Here is a 15,058-nt window from a genome sequence, read left to right as displayed (position 1 = left end):
TATTATTATTATTAATACATTTGAAAAAAAAAACTTTTTCACATTGTCATTATGGGGTATTGTGTGTAGAATTTTGAGGAAAAAAAGAATTTCATCCATTTTGGAATAAGGCTGTAACATGACAAAATGTGGAAAAAGTGAAGCCCTGTGGATACTTTCCAGCTGCACTGTATGCTTGTGTTTGGCCTTAGCATTTGATTATTTCTGTCCAAACTGAAACACTTTGTCCTTGAAGAACACACAGCCCTTCTATCATGTTTAATCAGTGTTGGTTTCAAACTGTTAGAATTACACCGTTTACGATTGGCCCTTAAAAGTCTCTCAAAATCAAAGGTCATATGATCAAAACAAAGTTGATATAACTTTATGTTAGGGTTTCATAATAACCACAGTTGTATCTGCAACTACACTCAACAAAAATATAAACGCAACACTTTTGGTTTTGCTCCCATTTTGTATGAGATGAACTCAATGATCTAAAACTTTTTCCACATACACAATATCACCATTTCCCTCAAATATTGTTCACAAACCAGTCTAAATCTGTGATAGTGAGCACTTCTCCTTTGCTGAGATAATCCATCCCACCTCACAGGTGTGCCATATCAAGATGCTGATTAGACACCATGATTAGTGCACAGGTGTGCCTTAGACTGTCCACAATTAAAGGCCACTCTGAAAGGTGCAGTTTTATCACACACACAATGCCACAGATGTCGCAAGATTTGAGGGAGCATGCAGTTGGCATGCTGACAGCAGGAATGTCAACCAGAGCTGTTGCTCGTGTATTGAATGTTCATTTCTCTACCATAAGCCATCTCCAAAGGCGTTTCAGAGAATTTGGCAGTACATCCAACCAGCCTCACAACCGCAGACCACATGTAACCACACCAGCCCAGGTCCTCCACATCCAGCATAGGACTTTTGTGTGTATAGAAAGTGTTTTAGATCTTTGGGTTCAGCTCATGAAAAATGGGAGCAAAAACAAAAGTGTTGCGTTTATATTTTTGTTCAGTTTCTTCTGCGTCTCATGCATTATGTCATGTTTTTTGTGCGTGTGTGCCTATAGACCCATGCACGTGTGTTGAAACTTGGATCTTGACGGGGACAACCCTCTACTTGTACTTACAAAGGCTCATACACACACACATACACACGTTCATAACACAGCGTAGTATAACTTTACACAAAACGGTTTCTCAATTAAACTTATTTGAACATAGCATTTATAATTGTCAGCATTTGTGTGTGTGTGTGTGTGTGTGTGTCTACTGAACTGATGTTCAAACTAGCCTAATGTTACAGGATATTTGTATTTTATTTTTTGTTAACCAGCTGGAAATTGAAGCGAGGAAGGTAACTTAATTGACTTGTTGGCACTTGAACACAAAGTCCATGTGTTATGCACCTTGGACATTTCCTGAAATGCGTGAAAGAAATAACCACATGGAAAGGTCATTAGTTTTCCATTGCATATACCAATCACATTAAAAGTATCACACTGTAACTAATATCACACAACTTGATAAAATAAAATATTCTGGCAAGATTAATGCATGGTAGAACAAGAATAGTTGCATTTTCTTTCTAATTACGTGTGTTGAGAAGGTTAAGCTTTCCTTATCATTAACTTGTTGCTTTATCTGTGGCTGTCTCATATGTCTGATTAATCACTGGTTGTGGATCCCCTCTCACATTTAATGACTTCTTCTTTGACCTGTACTCCACCCTTCATCATGTTTCATGAAAACTGGCCTGAGGGATTTTTGCACATATGTGCTGAGAGACACAGCAACACACACACACACACACACACACACACACACACACACACACACACACACACACACACACACACACACACACACACACACACACACACACACACACACACACACACACACAAACGTTGATATGATGTTCTCTCACAATGTCATGCTTTTAAGTCTTTATTGTTAATTATTTTAATTGATATACTCCATTAGTCATTGTTGTGTTCTCTCTGTGCTTTTGGATCTCTGTCCTCACACTGTTCATTATCTAGTAAAACACATGCCATCAAGTATCTCAATGGCATGAAAAATAATTTCGATATTAACATAACTGTTGCACTACATTCTTTTTTTCTGTCATTTCTTATGCAGATGAAGGAAAAATAATGTGGAGCATTCTGTCATTCTCACCTCAACATCTTTGAGGAATGTGTTGGATTTGAGACAGTCATTCAAACAGGGTGATCTATGGCTGCTGTTTTAAGTGTTTAGAGATGTAGTGGGTCTGACTTTGTCCTCGCTGTATAATGAACCTGCACAAGTCTAATCCATCCTACAGTAGCCTGCTGAGCTACATCTTTGACAGAGTGGAAACTTCTTCAGCAAATGTTGTCAAAGTGGTAAAATATTCTTTGGGTAAAACTGGGCAACCACAATTGTTGCTCATCAGAAAATATAAATATATTAACTTTTTGATGTTATTCTGGTTTCCTGTTTCCTTATTTTTCAGCTTTGTAAAAACCCTGTAACTGTTAGAATGGCAAGCAGTGGGTTACTCCTGTGAGTCTGGTCTGCTTGAGGTTTCTTCCACATTATCATCAGAGGGAGTTTTTCCTTACCACTGTCACCTGTGTGCTTGTTCTGGGGGTTGCAAAGGTTAGACCTTACTTGTATGAAGTGCCTAGAGGTAGATTTGTTGTGATTTGGCACAATATAAATTAAATTAATTGAAATTATAAACTGTTCATAAGACTGCTGTTGAAATATTATGAGGTCAGACTTGCTTTCAAATTGGCATTGTCTCAGCATTCAACTTAGAAAAACAGTTAGATAGCTCAAAAATAATTCTGACGATGTAGTCCGTGATGCCATGCACTGACTGCCTGTACTTCCAAAAAAAAAAAAAGACTTTGTGTTCATCCTCACTCCAGTGAAAAATCACATCAGAAATTTGTTCAGTTTTTCAGCCTAACTTCATCCTCTTCATGCCTCCAGACTTAAGGCATAGTAGATCTGGTTTGTATGTGTGTGTTTCAAGAATTAGCACAGTCAATTAGCTCTTTCAAATCGTCGAAGATCAGCAAACAAATTCCACCATGTTTAGCTAAACGTCACTCCAGGTAGTGCTCGGTGGTCGGGGTGTGCAATAGCACATTTTGTATAGCACCAAAATTACATGCTAAAAAGAACTATTGCATGGTAAATGAAACACAATGGCAAATGGTACGAATAATCCAAGTCACATGACATACAAGCCACCAGTCAAATGACAAGCATCCACTCAGCCATTATATAATAGTGTTTTTATAACGGCAGAGTGGATCTTTGTCATTTGATTGGTGCTTTGAATGTCACGTGACATGGATTAGTCATCCCATTTGTGCTGTGTTGGATTTAGAGTGCAATTTGGTTTGATTTAGGGTGCAAATTTGGTTCCCATACGTTTGATATCACTGCACTCTGCAAACCCTGCCTGCTAGTGGGGGTAGCATTTAGCTAAACATGCGGAGTTTGTTTTGCTGACGGACGACAATTTGGAGGAGCTAACTGATGGTGCTAATTCTCCATACATGCACACACGCACACACACACACACACACACACACATACACACACATGCGCGCACACACACACAAAACAAATCCACTGCGCTGTAAGCCATCTGGAGGCATGAAGAGTTGTGGAAGTTAGAATGCAAAGCTGGACTAATTTCTGACATGATTTTTTTTTTCGTTGCATTGAAGAGTTACACAGTCTTTTTTTAAAGTACATGAAGTTGGTGCATGGCATCACGGATGACAATGTCAGAATTATTTTTGGACTCCTATTTAAGGGTCCCTTCACATGTAGGCCGTATAAAGTACAACTCAGGGTGACTCACGGTGAAACAGCTCGTATGATCGAACCACACAAACATTGCACCGACAGTCAGGCATGCACGATGCCAGTGCGATGGTTCGTGCACGTGGGAACACACTGCCAGCAGCTGCACGATGTGCAACCACATTGTGCAGCCTCTGTGAAGAAAAATAAATAAAAAATAAAAATACATGCCGTGATGGTTTTGTGCATGTGGGAACACAGCAGGTTTCAGAGCTACTGCGTAATGTGGTTACACGCTGTGAAAATAAAAAATAAAAATTACATGCCACCCACAGGAATTGAACCTGCACCAAAAACTCTAATTGCCAGTCAGAAACATTACCACTGACCTACGATCGCTGTCCTGTAAAAGGTGTGAGAAACTGCCTCATGTCAGGAAGGACATGGACATATTTTTAAAAAAATCGCACACCGTATAAAAACACTGCATTGTATTGAATCCCTCTTATCAAGCGGGCAATAAAAATATGATCCATCTGTTCCTCTGTAGATGATCCATGATCACAGATGTACACTCATGAAATGACATGGATGATGAAGCAGTTCGCTTGTCTCATGTCCACATCTACTGGTCTGGTACATCCAGCCGGCTGCGCATGTGTGCTCTGCCCGACATGCATGTCTTGTGGGTGGCGTGCTGCAGCACAGACACCATATCAATGTGGAACAGAGCTCATGTGAGTGATGTGACAGTCAGATCGCCTGCTGCGTGTTATGATCTGACGGTCTGTTTCAGCCTGGGGGTAGCCTATCAATGGGCTGCAGCCCACAGCATATATCACCACAGCAATATATGTTTTTATTTATGACTACATGATGACAGTAAACAGACACGCGTGTCACAGTGGGCAGTTGTTAATCCATGTCCATCCAAGCACAGTACGTGTTGTCCAGCTGAAATGTCCAGAATGACAAAACTGCACAGCTGCTTAGTGGGCAGACACACTTCCTATCAGTTTAGCGCACACACCAAAGCCACACTCGTGGGGAACTTAGACAAATTTCACCGCCAGCTCAAAAGTAATTGTTTGCAGACTGTTGTTGTGCCAAGAGTGCGAATGGCTACACATTTTCTAAGTGCCAAACGAGCGGTGTTAGATGTTCGTGTGTGTCACCTGGAATTTGGCCGACACCTGCCATGAGAGGGATCGATGGGTTCTCACAGTGCACACTCTGTCTTTCAGCTGCTGGTGTGCGCAAATAGTTGTAGCAACAGAGGCGGGGACGATTTCACACGTTTTGCACACAATTCCTGCTTCATGTGCCCTTCGACCAAACTTTGCATTATATGTGAAGGGGCCCTAAAGTTTGTGTTGGATTGTTGATGTCAGAGCAGTAGTGATGCACCAAAGCTGGACACTTTTCTGACGTGATTTTTCACTGGAGTGAAGAAGTACACAAATTCTTTTTCTTTTTTTTTTGGAAGTACACAAAGTCAGTGCAGTGACGCACCAAAATGTAAGTCCCTTTTCTGTTGTTTATAAAATTAATATAATATGAAATGACAAGGATCTATTTTAGCTGTTATATAACCCCTTGTTGAATGGTATGTTCCAGCTTTCATCTCATGATTTTATGATGATATAATATTCGTACCAATGAACTCATAAACATTAATTATTTGCATAATATGTGATAACAACAACCTAAACAATTTATAAATACGTTAAGACAGTAAATTAACATTAAGAAATTATTTATTTAACAGGAAATAAAAGGGTTGAGCTCTTCTAAAAACTGCTGTGTGTTAAGGTGTAAGGTTCTAAAAACATTCTGGAATCACACACCATTCCAACTTATTATAGAAACTTTGCACAGTTTATTACCACCCTTGAAAAATGTTTGCTTGATCCCTTGGATCTCCACAGGCAACATGCTAATCACGTCCTCGTTGCAGAAGAGTCCAATCGCTGTGGTACCATCTGGGGAAGGGAGGGGAGGTGATGATCTAGTGGTGAAGGTGTTGAGCTTGAGTCCAGAAGATCATGGGTTCAAATCCCCACCTGACTGGAAAATCACTCAGGGCCCTTGGGCAAGGCCTTTAATCCCCTATTGCTCTCGGTGTGTAGTGAGCATGTTATGTGCCGACGCGGGTTGAGGAGCGGACCTGCGTCTGACTGAACCCAGCGCTAAATAACCAGAAAGCGGTTCCAAAAACAAAACAATTTTATTTTCCCCTCTTGTGCAATACTTGGTGTACAACATAAAAGTGCATTTGTCTGGCGGAGTGAAGGACGGCGCGCTCTCCAACGCCCAAAGGGATCGAAGCCCGGCGCTTCTGGACTCACATTCACCGCCAAACACCCCCCAGGTGGACACGACAAACTGACTCTGTGAAGGATAGAAGAGGTGAGGTAAGTCAACAGCTACAACTAATATCCTTCAAAGGCACACACTATCAGCAACACATTCAGGTCTGAATTTAAGCTTTATGTAAATGAGCAGCTTCTCACAACAGGTGGAGGATCATCAGTCCGCACGCCACGGCAGTGAGAAGCGAGCTGCACAATTCTCATCAATGTTCAAATATACTGCGCAACAAAATACCAAATTACTGTTAACACTTATTCAGACAATCAATCACCTCTGATGTGTGCTGACAGCATGTGTCCCTCACCCGTCCTCCTTCACAGGCACGATGTGTCAAACCCAGGCGCGGTCCTCAGCGTCTCACAAACGAACGTCACAAGGTCGAGTTCCCGGCAATTCTGCTTGAATCACTCATGGCTTAAATGCAGAACGCCATCTCATTATCTGCTTCAGCTGAAAGTCTTTAAGTCTGCATGTGAGCATCATCCACAGGTGCTGCGAGTCATTAGGCCTGCACATGAACATCCTCCACAAGTGTTGATGAGGGTGAAGGATTCTTCTGCCAGCACCTTCTCCACATACAAAAAAACAGTTTGCATACCACCTGGAGAGCAAAGAAAAGAAAACAACACAAAAACATCCAGCCAAACCCCCCAACACACAACAGAGCACCTTGTATGGCAGCACCCTGACATCAGGGTGAATGTGAGGCATAATTGTAAAGTGCTTTGAGCATCTGATGCAGATGGAAAGTGCTATATAAATGCAGTGCATTTACCATTTACCAATTATCTGCATATTTTGCAGTGTGGTTGGTTGGGTGGGTTGGAGAGCAGACGTAGGTGCATGTACAGGGCATACAGTAGAGGGCTATATGTTGTTTATCACAAGCGAGGGTAAGAGAGCATGAATACTCATCAATAATGAAGCAAAAACATGAAGGGCAGCAAAATTATGACTGGAACCAGCATTATGCACTCTGCAACTTCACTACTGGACAACACTAAATCCTACACACTGTTGCTTTAAATGACCATTGTATTGCGTTGAAGCTAAAAATTGGCTTATATAATGTCAGCTATGACATTTTGGCTGTATGGTATGTTTCTCTGGACATGATTGAGCATCCAGATGCTTCATACCCAAGGCAATTCTGTGGTGTGGTGGATGTGGCAACACATGGCATCAGTGCATGCTCTTAACTTGGCCTGACAAAAGTAACCCCATACAGTCATTATAATAAATGATTTCCACCATAGTTACTATAACCATAAATTTGCTAAACTGCATCAGTGACTGGGTTCATCTTGATTAAACACACCTTGAGCTGATTGCTGCCATATGCTGATTGCAAAATCATAACTGAACTAGAAGTGTTTCAGCAGCATGAATTTGGCTAAATGACCCCATCTAGTATTATACTTTGATCAAAATAAATTCAATAATCCATAGGGAGGAAGATGATTGAAATAATCAGTATGAGAAGAGTTCTAAATCCCTTTCCAAGGTTCTGAGATGACAAAGAACCACAGTGATATTTATTATCTTCAGATGAATAAAACAGAATAAGTGTTATGTGTCGGACGCGGTCGGCGCACCGACCCAGCGTTTGACAGGAACCAGCATGAAATAAGCAGAGCACGGTTCAAAAGATAACAGAATTTAATAATCATAATAAGTGCAGTGATAAACAACCAAAAAAGTCCGCGGTCTGGTGAGGTGAAAACACGGCGCGCTCTCAGCAGCGCAAACGGTCCGGAGCCACAGCAGTTCGGACCCAGGGACCCCGCCGACACCCCCCAGGTGGCCGCGACAAACCGAGTCTGTGAAGAAAGAAAACATGAGGTGAGTCCAGCACTCTCCACCCAGAGAGACACAGCTCAAAAGGGTGCACACAATCAGCAAACACTTAAATATATATCAGCTTCTCACCCTGCAGGCACGGAACAACTCAGTTCAAATCTCCACTGCAGCAGAAGCTGATTAAACAATTAGCATAACGTGACAGCTCAATAACACGAGGTGTGAGGGACACCTAATCCACTGTCATTACTTCATAAAAGTCACCAAAACCAAATTACCTCAGGAAGTGTGCTGAAGAGCGTGAGACCTCACCCAATCCTCCTTCACAGACTGTGGCGTCAAACCTGGAGCGGTCTCTGCGTCCGTGATGGTGAGATTGTTCTCCTGACGTCGATCTCACACGTCTGCTCACAAGGTCGAGTCTCTGGCAATCACACACTGTGCATTCAAGGTTTAAGTGCAGCAATCTGTGATCAAGACAGAATACACCACAGCTGTGAGCCCTGATGACCTGCACGTGAAAACATGCCTCAGGTGTTCAGGGTGAGGTCCTAATACTCAGCCACTCAGTCCTGAATGCATACCACCTGGTGGGAGAAACAGAAAACAAAAACCAAGCCAGCCAAACACCCCAGCACACAACAATAAGTTTCCCAAAGTGTCTAACCTTACAAATATGGTAACACTTTTACAGGAAGTAACAAATAGCTAAAACAACATTTAGGAACTACAGGCTTTGTTCATCCTGGTAAGGATCACTGTTCATGATTTGACAGTGTCATGTAATTTTTTTCTGAAGACACTGCACAAAAATGACCTCCACAGTAGACAAGCAACAATCACTGCTTCCATCATTCAAACTTAATTTTAATGGGGGTACTCAACAGCACTCCAGTGTGCTCTTTATTACACTATGGTGCCATTTGATGATCCCAAAGCTATAAAATTCACACTTGTATTCATATTATGTCTTATGGCCTCATCACACTTCGCACAAATGAACAGGAAACAAGCCAAATCAGCCAGTATCAGGGTTTGGTACCACTCAAGACTGGACCCCAAATGCAAAGTAGCCAAGACACAGGTAGTAAGTGCAAAAACAAGGTATTTAATAAGTCCAAAAAGGTAATAGCACAATAAATCAGAATGTCAAAATTCCAAGCGAGAAATAAACTCTAGAAAAACTGCAAGCGTCCACGAAGAAAGCTTGACTAACAAAAGACATGAGATCAAAAAAAAAAAAAGGCAGATGATGTGTAAAATACAACAAAAGGTGACTGTCAAAAAGGTGACAGTGACGTAACTTACAAACTGAAGAACAACAAGTGGAGGCTGATAGGACACGTAGCAGAGAACTCAGGAAAGGCATACAATCAACCAGCAACAAGCAGAAACCAAGACATGACTTATGGCCTAGTTCAAAAATAATGAAGCCTAACTGCTGATTTGCATTGCATTTGTCATGAACATGAAATGAGCTTTTATTTAGCACCATCCAGATTTATCTGTGAGTTGCCTATAGTCTCTTTGACAGGTACTGAAAATTTCATGAAAAAAGTCTGCACAGTTTCAGAGATATGCATGAAAGTTACCCCAAAAATAGCACTTTTTTCATCAATTTTGTGTGAAAATAATATTTAGCATTATCATTTAAAGTTGAATATTAAAGAAATAACCTTGTATTTTGTCAGTTTGTTTGTTTGTGCTTCATACTAACACACAGTAATACAGTTTTGAAAAGGTATAAATGTCATTTCCTAGAAAAAACATCATGTTTCTAAAGCAAGGTAAAACTGTCACAAGTGTAATGCTGAGAATAAGTCCTTGATTTATTTGTGTCATAATCTTAGCTATATCTCCTACTCTGCTTCAATAGAATAGTTATATTACTTGTTCAATAATACCAGGAACTAATGAACAGAATTTCTTTTTTTTCAGGCTTCTGCAGACTAAAGAAGATACCTCCAACTGTTCTCGCAAGCATTACACTGTAGCACATTATAGTATATATATATGCACTGATAATTTCTAGCAATAACTGAACCGAGACCAATAGAAATTGAAACTCTGATATATAACCATACCTAAAATGATAACATTTCACAAAAAAGACCACTTTTAAATTTTGATGGTTATGTCACACTTTGGCTTCATTATTTTTGAGCTAGGCCTTATATAACCAACAAATTATATACAGGTGTGAATAACAACCGGAACTAAAGAAGCACGTGAGAAAAATCAATGCATGCACACAAAACAATAAAAGCAGACAACCTGAGTGGAACAAAATACAATCAGAACAGAAATACATTAACTACAATGAGGAAACAATAAAAAACATGAAAAGCAGGAAGAGAGGCATGAGGGGAGAACATCCTTCCCTGCAGCTGTCAGATAACCACGCCTCGCTGTCAAGCGTTACCCTGACAACGGGCGTGAACATGGACCCGGAACAACAGACTGTAAACCGATACTAAGAACCCAGAGGATGAGACAGGACCACTCGTTCACACATGCTCACAGACACGTCGAGGACAAGCACACCCACACAACAGGAGCACAAGCAATCCCCACACGCACACACACGAGGCTCACACAGATGGAGCAGGAAGGTAGACGTGATCAACATTCATGCTGTTGACAGCTGGGAAACGCCCACATGCTCTCACACAGATCCCCAGAGTGACTGGTTCACAACTCAAGATCATGACACGTAACTGAAAACACAAAGAAATAAAAACAAAACTGGCAAGAACACAAAATAGAATCAGAAAAATGAAATGCATACTGCAAAGACATGACAGCAAAAATGAGATGCCTGAAATGGGGAAAGGAGCAGAGTGGACAGCAGTCGTGAAATAAGAGGCCAGGTTGGAAGAGCTAGACAAGAACAGATGGCAGGTGAGAAACAGACAAGATAAAATATACACTAACGTGGAGTCTACACTTGCAAACTTGACCAAACTTTTGTTTGCAAACATTACCAAACACCGCGTTTGCTTATGTTTGGCTTGGGCGTCCATACTATGAAACAGTACCAAACATTACCAAACAAATGTTTGGTAATGTTTTCCAATGTTTTGTACTTTCCCTCTAAAAATGATCAGAAACAATGGCAAAATTCAAGAGAGAAGTCATCAGGGCATCTGCAGCATTTTCGATACAAAATCCAGGAGTTGATTGCAGCCATGTCAAGGACATTGTAAAAAGCTGCCATTGGCCACCTTTGAGTTGCAGCTTTGACAAAGTATTTTTTTTTTTTTTAGCATTTGGTCAAGCACATCCACACCAACCTTTGTGTGATTGTAGTAAACCACGGGCTCTAGTTTGTATTTAGGGCCGCTGAGAGTACCAGATGAAGTGTGCACGGTGCTCAGCACACAGGACATTTTTTTCGTGTTTTTACACTGGTAGACAGTGAGGGTGGCATTTCTGTTTCTGAGGACAAGGGTTGAGTGCAGTGTCCTTTGCTCCTTTATGCACGGGAGAAGCTCACGTCTGCTTTTATTGACTGTGCCCATGATGCTGGTCTTCTTTATTTGAAGTTTCCTGGCCAGTTCAAGTGTGTCAAGATGTAAAAAAGTTGCCTGTGGTGATGTTTCTCCCCTTCCCCGTGAATGGCTCCATCAGCTTCAACACCACACTGTCTCCAAGCCGCTAACCTGGAGTGCGCATCTCATCCTTTCCCAGAGAAGGAGCGCCATTCAACATAAACTTAGTGTTGACATCTGCTGACAGCCAAAACTTGATGCTGAACTTATCTGGTTTGTTAGACATACTGAAGGAAGGCACACCTCGCTTTGGTCGGAAGGAGCTGTTCATCAGTCGTTATTTCAGCACCAGGTTTTTAACAGCACATACAATTATTGACAAAACTGTCCCACACTTCATTCATGAGAGCAAGCTTTGTTATTTGGAGGTGTGTGTGTCTGCTTTCTTATCAAAGCGTATAAAGTGCATTATAGCTATGAAGCGGTTTTTTGGAATTATCTCACGGAAGTATGGGAAACCCCAGTCATCTGACCAAAAGCTGGACAGCTCCATGTTACGGCCCCCTTTCACTCTGCAGACATAAATCAGAGCTAAAAACGCCTTCAGCTCATCCACACTCGTGTCCCAGGAGGAGTCACTGCCCAAAACTCTGTGCGCCTCAGCCACAGTACAGTCTCTTATGTGGTCAGCATTTCGATGTCCACCAGGCAGGGGACGGGACAACTTGTCTCTTTTTAGCCGGTGAGGCTCAGTCTCCAACTTGCTGTCACTGGAGCTGACGATGGACCAAGAGTTGTCCGAATCCCCCCTCACCCCCAGAGTCCCCCTCATCTAAATGCCAAACTGTTGTGGTTGGTTTGTTTTCTCCCATGCCAATAAATTAAACAAAAATCACAGAAATCATGTAATACTCGCTGCATTTTACCACAACACCTCAACATCAACTTTTGATGACTCACATGCATTTTGATAATGTCAGAGCTGTGAAAACATTTTGAAAACATTTTGATGATGAAAGAAATAGAAAATCAGTTGTATGGGTATGCAGTGTATGTCTCTAACATTAATTTTCCCTTTCATTATGTATATTTATGATACCGGAATCTGTTATTGAAACTGTGATGATTATTATTTTTAAATTTTGCAGAGAAGGCAGCAGTGACACCCTAGGGGTGTCATGAGAGTTACTGAGGAATGATAGACACTATACACAAACTAATGTCACTGTAGAGACAGTACTCACAATACATACCAGGCAAATGGTATTTTGTTGTAAAGATGTATATCAATGGCTATAATAACAATATAGTATATCATAATCTATGTTTTTCAAAATGATTCGCTGAAATGTTTTGGGTACATTACCACAAAATATTTTATAAACGTTGCCACAAAACATTTTCCAAAACATTTTCAAAATGTTTTGTGGACTTGAACTAGGAATCTTCTGATCTGGAAACAAGTACAATAACTGATTGGCCACCACACCTGCCCATAATGTTTATTACGACTTATTCTAGTCTGAGACAAAGTCAAGCTAAAGTAGAATAGCTTTCAGTTACAAAATGAGATAGAATAAGTGAAAATTTGGCCTCGAGACCACAACCGGTCACAAGCATGGACTAATGGACTATATGCTGGTAAACATAACATGGTATATTTTTTTTCTGAATTATCCAACAAACACAAAGAATGAGTGATGGTGTCATCGGGAAAATATGGCTTTACCCATTTTTGTTCATTTCAGACACTTGGTATTATTACTCCATGTAGTGACTGTTTAATATAGGAAAAGTACTTGCAACAGAACCTGCACTACACAGTCATGTGGCCTTAAGCATCACCTCTATCTTACAAGAGTGAATGATACGTAGTCATCTAGGAGATGGTAATTGGGTGGACAGGGAGAGTGGTCTGTGTGAAAGGATTATGACTTAATTGCGTACCTGGCAGCAGTCCATCAGGTCCTGTTAATCAACTGCTACAAACAGAGTGTGAGTCCTAATATCTGTCAGATAGATTTCATTGTCTCCCAGGACATAACTCTCATAGTTCACCTGCTGCTGGTCCTTCACTCTGCTAATAAGCACACATGAAATGGCACTGAGGCAGAATAAGAAAAGGTAAACAGAGCAATATATCATATTAACAAAAGCAAGTGCTTTGAAATGGGATATGCACACTGTGGTTTATGACATTTTGTGTGTGTTTGTGCATTTTGAGGTGTGAAGCTGAAGTGCATACTCAACAGTTTGTCTGTTTCTTTGTGAAGTAGACAGTGTGTTTTGCTCTTTGTGACTGTAAGAAGCTATATGTACTCCTCGGGAACCCATAACATGCATATTTTTCATTTCTCACTGGTCTGCCAAAAGATGAGTAACTCATTCAGGTGTGCTCAGCCAATCAGGAGCTATTATATAACGGCTGAGTGGATCCTTGTCATTTGATTGGTGCTTTGTATGTCACATGACATGGTTTATTCATCCCATTTGTGTTGCATTGCATTTAGAGTGCAGTTTGGTTCCATTCAGAGTGCAAATTTGGTTCCGTATGTTTGATACCATTGCATTCTGCACACACACACGTGCGTGCACATGCACACAATGCACACACACACACACACGCACAAAACAAATGCACTCCGCTGTAAGCTGCCTGATGTGATTTTTTTTCACTGCACTGAGGAAATACAGTCTTATTTTTTGGTAGTACACGTGCGCACAAGTGCCCTCCCGCTTGTGTGAGCGTGCACCATGCCCCACACACATGCTCATAGTAGCTGGGTGATGGAGTTTGTTTTGCTGACGGATGACAATTTGATGCACTGCATGGCAGACTTCATCATCAGAATTATTTTTGGACTCTTATTTAAAGTTTGTGTCAGCAGCAGTGGCCGTCGGGCCACTCCCCTGTTGGTTTGCTGTGCTGCCCGGTGGCTGCGGGGCTGCCTTTCCTGGCCCCCGTGCCCTTCCGCTGCCCCTTTTCTCCTGGTTCCCTCAGGGCCCTGCGTCCTGGACCCACTTCTGTCGTCGCTCACGGCCGGCCGCGTGGCTTCTGACGTGCCGGAATGGTCCATGTCATATGGTAAGGTTCTGTACTCTTGTCTTGGCCCAACACACCAGCCACAGTAATGATCAGATATTTAGCTGTGATCTGGGTCTCTGTGTATGGATGGTCGTGTGTTTGTGGCCGTCACCACAATTTGGTTTTTGGGTGCTCTTAAGAGGATTAACACTGTGGTGTTCTGGACAACAGACTGTTGCTGTCACTGTTTGTTCATGTGTAGTTGTTTGTCATGGTATGTTGCATGGTTGGGGCCTCGTCTCCTCAGTGTCTCATGTCACAGTTATTGTCTTCACCACTTGTCTCTCATTCTTGTCTGTCTTTGTGTTGTTTTGGTGGTCGGTTGGCTTTGAGTAGGATGTTGTAGGCTGATCGGGAAGGGCGGATGGGGGTCACACACACACACACACACACACACACACACACACACACACACACACACACACACACACACACACACACACACACACACACACACACACCACATTCACTCATGCACTACATACAGTAGTGTT

The 15,058-nt window shown here is 41.6% G+C and overlaps 1 protein-coding gene across 1 annotated transcript in view; it reads left to right on the top strand.

Annotated features, from left to right (window-relative positions):
- The window catches only part of kcnh2b (potassium voltage-gated channel, subfamily H (eag-related), member 2b), a 1,340,040-nt gene that overhangs the window by 260,188 nt on the left and 1,064,794 nt on the right, over positions 1-15,058 (top strand). The window lies entirely within an intron of this gene.

Source organism: Thalassophryne amazonica, chromosome 1 (genome assembly GCF_902500255.1).
Source record: "Thalassophryne amazonica chromosome 1, fThaAma1.1, whole genome shotgun sequence".
Classification (NCBI taxonomy): domain Eukaryota; kingdom Metazoa; phylum Chordata; class Actinopteri; order Batrachoidiformes; family Batrachoididae; genus Thalassophryne; species Thalassophryne amazonica.
The sequence above is the reverse complement of the archived record's forward strand: the minus strand, read 5'-3'. Positions and strand labels throughout refer to the sequence as shown.